Source organism: Beta vulgaris, chromosome 1, assembly GCF_026745355.1.
Source record: "Beta vulgaris subsp. vulgaris cultivar EL10 chromosome 1, EL10.2, whole genome shotgun sequence".
In the NCBI taxonomy this organism is placed as follows: domain Eukaryota; kingdom Viridiplantae; phylum Streptophyta; class Magnoliopsida; order Caryophyllales; family Amaranthaceae; genus Beta; species Beta vulgaris.
This window is the reverse complement of record NC_079202.1, coordinates 23,554,823-23,563,014: the sequence shown is the minus strand read 5'-3', so window position 1 is coordinate 23,563,014 and position 8,192 is coordinate 23,554,823. Positions and strand designations below refer to the sequence as shown.

The 8,192-nt window shown below is 34.2% G+C and overlaps 1 long non-coding RNA gene across 1 annotated transcript; it reads left to right on the top strand.

Annotated features, from left to right (window-relative positions):
• Positions 1-4,028: 4,028 nt before the first annotated feature.
• On the top strand, positions 4,029-5,213 carry LOC125497664 (uncharacterized). Its single transcript, XR_007274693.2, has 2 exons — positions 4,029-4,329; positions 5,039-5,213. It is a non-coding gene; the product is annotated as an uncharacterized LOC125497664 (long non-coding RNA).
• The last annotated feature ends 2,979 nt before the right edge of the window (positions 5,214-8,192 follow it).

Genomic DNA, 8,192 nt, shown 5'->3' with positions numbered 1-8,192 from the left:
AAACACATTCGTAGCTTTCATAAACTCCATAAACAAGTGTTATAATAACAATTAAGAAAGTAAAGCTTCAAAGGTGGTTCTTGTGTACCTTAACTTAGTGTCTAGGAAATCAAATCTTGCTTAGTAACTTTTACCACTTCTCTATCAACCTACTAAGACCTTAATAGAATCATTCATGACCTCAAAGTTAATAATGAACCCAAAGAAATCTAGTTTAAAACTAATATACCTCATGCATGCTGAAATTCAGCCACAACTCACCTTCCTTAGTTTTTCTTAGGTTTGCAGGAATAGAACCTCAAAACTAATGCTTGCCCAGTAAGGAGGACACCTTGATGAACCTAGGGAAGTGTTTGCATTCAAGAATCAAACCAAGGAACAAAGAGAAGCAAGCTGCCAAAATCCCCCCTGCAACTTGCCGGTTATGGCATGAGAAAGAAGATGATGATGAATGTGTGTTTCTTGTGTTTTTTTGTGAAATGATTCTGATGATACTGAATGAGGACCTTCCTCTCACATATATGGAGAATGGGTAAGGAAAAAATCGTAATTTTCAGTTTAGTATTAGGGGTAGAATCGTCATTTCCCATGCTTATGTACTAACCAGAATTTTTTAAGGCTTCATCAACTTGGATTTTCTTCTCAATTTCTTCCTAATACTTAATTATTCTTAACTAAATCTCTCCAAAGTATACCATATACCTTAGTCAAGGTATCTTAACCTAATCGATCCTTAATCTCACTTCCTCGAATAACACATTGATATCAAATACTAATACAATTCTCATAACTCTGAGACGATACTCAATGTTCTTAGCATAATTCATGAATTACTCAATTATCACAAAGCTCATGTTATTAGTTAGCTAATAACACATAATATCCACATTAACAAAAAAAAAATTTCACTTATCATACATTTATGCTTTTAGATTTCGGAGCATATCGATCATAATTTAAATTAATCGTCATTAGCTTAATTGATTATGGATTATAAATTCTAGTCTTAGCTTAATAAGTCAGGCTATTACAAACTTATTCTCCCTCAATACCTAAAGAACAGTGCGAAGATGCTCTTCATGCTCACTAGCATCCTTTGAATAAATCAGTATATCATCTATGAAAACCACCACAAACTTATCCAGGTACGGCCTGAAGATTCGATTCATCCAGTCCATGAAGACTGCTGGAGCATTGGCATAACAGCAAACTCATAGTGCCCATGGCGAGTTCTAAAAGCTGTCTTAGTATTATCATTCTCTCTGCAATATGAAGTTGATGGTATCCAGATCTCAGATCAATCTTCGAGAAAACTCCAGCTCCCACCAACTGAGCAAACAAATCATCTATTATTGGCAAGGGGTACTTGTTTTATTGAGCTCTCTGTATTCAATGCATAGACGAAGACTCCCATCTTTCTTCTTCACAAACAAAACAGGTGCACCCCATGGGGATACACTAGGGCGAGTGTACCCCTTATCAAGCAACTCTTCTAATTGAGCCTTAAGCTCTTTCATTTCAGCAGGAGCCATTCTGTAAGGAGGCTTAGAAATAGGTCCAGTTCCAGGCATCCAGTCAACACTTAACTCAACATCACGTCTCGGAGGCATACCAGGAATATCATCAGGAAAAACATCTACAAACTCATTGGCGATATGAACATTTTTCAACACGTGGCTCTTCCTTACTAGTGTCGTGAACATGACATAAGTACATAGGACAACCCTTGTAATACCCCATATTTTTAGTATTTATTTAAATAATTAAATATTTATTTTATATTTATTTTTTTAAAATAAATATTTAAGAAAAGGGTATTTTAGTATTTTCATTGATTTTTAAATATTTTGGCGGGAATATGGCGCCAAAATTGAATTTGTTAAGCTTTTGGTATTAAATCATAGTCAAAAAAATTCAGAAAACCAAAAAAAAAAAAAAAAAAAAATTCTTTTGGGGGGCCATATATTCCTACGGGATTCATGGTTGATTGGAGGGAGTTTTGTTTTCTTATAACTTCCAAATTTATGATGGAGGTTACAAATCTTGGTTTAATCTCCTAATTTATGGTGAAGGTTACAAACTATTTAATTTTTGAAATTAAGTACTGCCTATTCTACTCCTATAAATACCCTATACCTCAAGCCGTCTTTTCCACACAAAAACTTTGAAGAATTCATAATCTCTTACTTCAAAGTTCTTCTTTCTCTTCCTATCTATTCTAGTTTTATATTTCTTATTCAAGTTTCAATTTTCTTTGGTTTAAGAAAAATATTTTCATATTTCTTACTCAAAAATATTATGCTCATGATAGGTCATTCATATTTAAATTCATGATTAAGTTCATGTGGTAAATTGCTTATTGGTTGGTTATGAGAAAGCTCAAGCATTAGAATAAGTGCAAGATCAAGGTACGCTATGTAGCTAGATCTTTTGAAATATGGTTTTATGCGATAAAGTTGTTTATTGATTTAATGGTTGGATTGGTTTAGAAATTTGGTTTGAAATGGTTACAATATTTTATTATTCACTTTTGGAAGTGAAAAGAAGGAATGATTTTATCAATCATTTTTTTATATAGAAGTTTTGTTATCCTTTTTGGAAAATTAAATTATTTTTACAAGGAAAGGTTGATTGGTTTTTATGAACTTTGAATGTTCAAAAAGTTGTTTATGAGGAAAGGAGGTTTATTCATGACTTACAAGTCATATTGTTATATTTCCGCTTGATTAACATCAAGAGATTCAAAGTCCACTTGTTGGCAATTATAGTTACCCCTTGATATAGCTCCATGATGGGATGACTAGCTTGGGGGGTGTGCACACTTAGCAAAATAGAAGGGGAGATAAGAAGAGAAATTGTTTTCAGGATTATTTTTAATCCAAGTTGTTTGGAAAGAGTTTATTCTTAAAAGGTTATTCTTGAATTACTATTCAAGTGTTTGGAAAGAGTTTGTTCTTAAAAGTTTGTTCTTGAATTACTATTCAAGTGTTTGGAAAAAGTTTGTTCTTAAAATGTTATTATTGAATTATTATTAAGTGTTTGAAAATAGTTTATTCTTAAAGAGTTATCATTGAATTATTGGTGATGGAGTTTTCGAAACGAAAAATTGTTATAAACTAACAAATGTGTTACTTATCTATTACATTTCGTACTCAGTTTTATACTGACGCGTATTTCCTTTTTCCTATTTGGCTTTGCCCTGTTTACCTTTTTGGTAAGCAGTTTTGCAGGTGAATTTTGGATGTGTATGGGAGCATACTAGGAAGTGATCTTCGCCTAGATTAGAGTGTTTCATTTATTTTTGAGTATTGCGACAATATTTACTTTTATTAATAAAGAAGATTATTATTTTTGGTTAAAGTCTTCCGCTGCAAGTTATTTTGTTAGTTAGTAGTTGGTTGCCGAAAGCGTGTTAGTCACGTGGCGGTAATACTCCTAAATTTCTCAAATATTATTTACTAAATTCTTTATTTAAAAGCGAGTAATTTGGGGGTGTTATAACCCTTCCTCAAATAGGATTTTAGAGTTAAAGCAAAAATGTTTTCAAAGAAGACCCTCTATAAAACTCATGGACTCCACTAGGACCAACTACAGACACCTTTTGTTTCTCACAATCTATCTTGGCTTTATGCCTACTAAGCCAATCCATCCCTATAATTACATCAAAATCATGCAAAGGAAAAGCTATCAAATCAGCTACTAGGGTGGTACTACTAGGCCTGGCAAAAGTCGACCCAACCCGACAACTCGACCCGAAATTAGCGGGTTTGGGTTGAGATTTTCAACCCGATTAGTTAAATGGGTCGACCTGAACCCGACCTGAAAGTTAAATGGGTCAGGTTCAGGTCGAATTTTCTGACCTGAAATTGACCCGCTTGACCTGATTTGTAAATGGGTCAAAATCAGGTCGGGTCAACCCGTATAACTTAACCCGAATAATTTAATTAAAAAGACATTTTCCAGCCCAAAGATGTTGGGCCCATAAATTAATATCAGCCAAAAAAAAAAGGAACGTTAAGTCTCTAAAGTGTAACCCTAAAAATCTACCTCCTGTCCTCACTCCTCAGCCGACATCACTCACTAAATTTCTAACCCTAATTTCTCTCTCACTCTCTCTGTCTCTCACTCTCTCACTCTCTTTCTTCGTCGCCGCTACAACTCGCCGGTCTTCTGAGTTCCGCCGCAACAACTCGCCACGAGTACTATTAGCAACAACAGTCCGAATTTCTTCAACTGGTGGAAGCCGAACAAATCACAGAAATTCAATCGAGAAATTTCGTCTTCGTCTTCGTTGGTCTTCTACTCTTCTTCGTCTTCTTCAACATTCAGGTATTTTTTTCTTTTCTGCTATTTCATTTTTTCTGCTATCTTCGTCTTCTTTTTTTCTTTCTTTTCTTTTCTGCTATTTTTTTCTGCTATTTCCTTTCATTTTTTTATGTTATTTTTATTTCATTTTTTTTCTGCCATTTTATTTTATTACGTTTTATTTTTTCTGCTATTTCATTTCGTTTTTTATGCTATTTTATTTCGTTTTTATTTCTTCTATTTCATTTCGTTTTTTCTACTATTTCATTTTGTTTTTTTGTATGCTATTTTTATTTCATTTTTGTTCTGTTATTTCATTTCGTTTTTTATGCTTTTTTTTCCTTTTTTTTTCTTCTATTTCATTTCGTTTTTATGCTATTTTATTTCATTTTTTTAATGCTATTTTATTTCATTTTTCTTTCTGCTTTTTCATTTCGTTTTTTATGCTATTTTTTCTTATTTTTTCCTGCTATTTCATTTCGTTTTTTTATGCTATTTTATTTCATTTTTTCTGCCATTCTATTTCGTTTTTTGTGCTATGTTAAATGTTCTGTTTTTTTTATTCTTCTGTTTTTTTATTTGTTAAATGTTCTGTTTTTTATTATTCTGTTTTCCTATTTATTTGTTAAATGTTCTGTTTTTTTATTGTTCTGTTTTCCTATTCTTCTGCTATGTTAAATGTTCTGTTTTCTGTTTTTCTACTCTTTATTTATTTGTTTACTTTGGTTTCCAGCTTAATATGGCTGATGAAGACTTCAAGGAGCAGATTGAGCTTGGTACTTAGTAGTTTGTAATATTTGGTTTGTAATATTTTTAAGTATGAACTTGGTACTTAGTAGTTAGTATTATATATGTTATTGCCAAGTATGAACTTGGTTGGCTAAGTTTATTGAAATTTCATTGAATTATGCAATTGTTTTGAATGTAAAAAAAAATCAGGTTATATGGGTTGGGTCAACCTGAAAAAATCAGGTCAAACAGGTTCAGGTTGACCCATTTACAGCCCGTTTAAAAAAAACAGGTCAAACAGATCAGGTCAGGTTGACCCGATAACTTTCAGATCAGGTTAGGGTTAGTGATATTGACCCGAAAATATAAACAGATCAGGTTCAGGTTGGGGGTTTTCAACCCGATTTAACTTGACCCGAACACGAACCCGACCCAACCCGACCTGATTGACAGGCCTAGGTACTACCACACATAATAAGGACATCTGGATACAAATTATTACAAGTTATGATCACACCAGAAGGAATAGAGATGTCTACATCACAAGTTTTAGAGTTCTCTAACCCTAACTTTTTCACAAGAGGTTTAGACACAAAAGAATGAGGAGCACCAGAATCAAATAGCACATAAATACACATCGAATCAATAGAAAAAGTACTAGTGACCACGTTGCCCTTGATGTTTGCCTTAGTCTGGTTCATCACATGAACCTGTCCAGTGTTCCTCCTCACATTACCTCTATGTGTCTGAGTAGCATTTGCAGTCCCTCCATTGTGATTAGGTGCAGCATTTCCTGGTGTAAAAAGAGCAGGACGACTGTTGTTACCATTCTGGGGTTTCTTATCTACTTGTACCCCATTCCTCGAACTGATCTCAGGCCTGAAGTTCCTCGATCTAGGATTACTAAAACATTCATAAGCACGACCTCCCCTTCCTCCCACAGTGATTACACTCCACCAAATTACCATCACAATCCTTTCCAGGGTGGTTCTCACTACAACGTTTGCAATAGAATATCCGATCAGTCCTCTGAATCTGACCTTGGGGCTGGCTACGGGAAGGAGTGGAGTTTTGATTGTCCTTTGAATACTGCTGACTAGAACCTCCCTTGTTATAGTTACCACCAGAATCAAGATTCCCAAAGTTTCGATTTTTATTGAAACTCCCTCTACCTTTGTTGTAACCAGTGAAACCACATGTATCACCCTTTTCTGTCGCCTGAGTAGACCCTGTTGGAGTGGATTTCAACTTCTTTGCAGCTAGTGTCTTTTCCTCAATCCTCTCAGCATTACAAGCACGAGTGTACACCTTCTTCACTGTAGTATACTCACCCGCTCCCATCCTAGAATGAAGCTAAGATCAGGGTCTAACTTCTCCTCGAATCTCACCGCTCTCTCCTGCTCTTCAGGAACTAACCCCTTAGCGAAATGAGCCAACTCCTAAAATTTCACATAGAACTCATGAACTGACATATCTCCCTGCATGAGATCATTAAACTTCGTCCTCTTCCTCATATGGGCTAAAAAGAACTCATCACGAATCGCCTTATTGAACTCAGTCAAACCAAACTCTCTATCCTCAATGAGCTCTTCTCCTTCCTCATCCATAGTCACCTCAGTAGTCAGATCAAACTTGTTGTGAGTCCACCAAATATCAGCATCCTCAACCAAATAATAGGCAGCAACATCAACCCTCATCTCATTAGGGACTTGGAGAGTGGTAAAGATTTTGTCAAATTCTCTAATCCAGTTCTCCATCTTAGTAGGGTCACCCTCCCCATCAAAAGAAGAAGGTTTCTTCTGGTCAATTGCTTTAGAAATCACAACAATTTTTGAATTAACATTGCCAGCAACAGAAGTAACAGGATTATTAAATACAGCAGCTTGAGCCTCGGCAAGTTTCTCCGTAGCATCAGTACTTAAGGCTCGAGTGGATTGAGATATCCCACACATCATACGATTCGAGCTTGAGTTTCTGGCACGCGCGTGTCTACGCATCATCTTAAAAGCACAATAGAACCAAAGATAAACCAAAAATGATTCACCCTTACCAAATAATTCTTAACAAAAGAAGGAAAATATAATAAATATAAATAAATCAAGCAAGAACATGAATAAAGAAGTATATATCATCAACTCATAATAGTATAATTCCTTGCCTTCCCATAACACTTCCTCAGAACGGCTTTTCAATTTTAGTAAGTTTATTTGCCTACTCTTGTTTAAAATTATCTCAAAAAAATCTTAGTGACCTAAAACTCTGATATCAACTGTAACAACCCTGAATTTCCGATACTTCTAAAAACAACTTAATATAAATAAACTCAGAAATCCAAAGGTGCTACACCGCGATAATTATTAATAATAACCGCAAGACTAATGGTTAGTTCTAATTAAAATAATAACAATAAGTTTCAACTAATTATTACAGACCAACTAAATAGAATGTAAATTAATTATTACAAACCATAACATAAATCTTATAGTTAAATAAATAACAGCGGAAGTCTTTTTAAAGTCTTATTAAATCGAAAGAGATCCAACACACTCTTTAACCCAACTGGAGCTAACTATCTTCAAGTCCCTACACATTAAACACTGTAATATCAGCCAAAGGTTGTGCAAGATTTAATACTGTAATAAAACAAAACCATTCAATGTGCAGGTAAGATATATAGGAATATCTTACAAATTCATTTAAAAGCTGTACAGATAATTGCCAAAAAAAAAAGGTGTACAGATTATATATAAAATATATTAACTTTCTAACAACCTCGAATCCAATCTTTCTTTCTTTCTGAACTATTCTGTAAAACTTTCAAATATAACCTTTCGTAATATGTGAGTAGGAAGTAATAAAAATCCAATGAGATAGCTAGGCTCACTAGACAAGGTAAATATCAAAGACCCAAGTATGCATACCCCTAACTTGATAACATATCAAGAAGGAAGACGAATGGCAAGAGTATTGATCAATATACTCCCAACTACTAAAATAAACTGTTGAGACACTGTTAACTCAACATACTTCCATAGTCGAGGAATACCGCTTACCAACAACCTCATAATTTATAGAAACTTAATAACAATGAGGAACTTCCTCCTTTTAATAATCTCAAACTTGTCTCACAAGGAACTTTCTCCTTTTAACAAACTCGA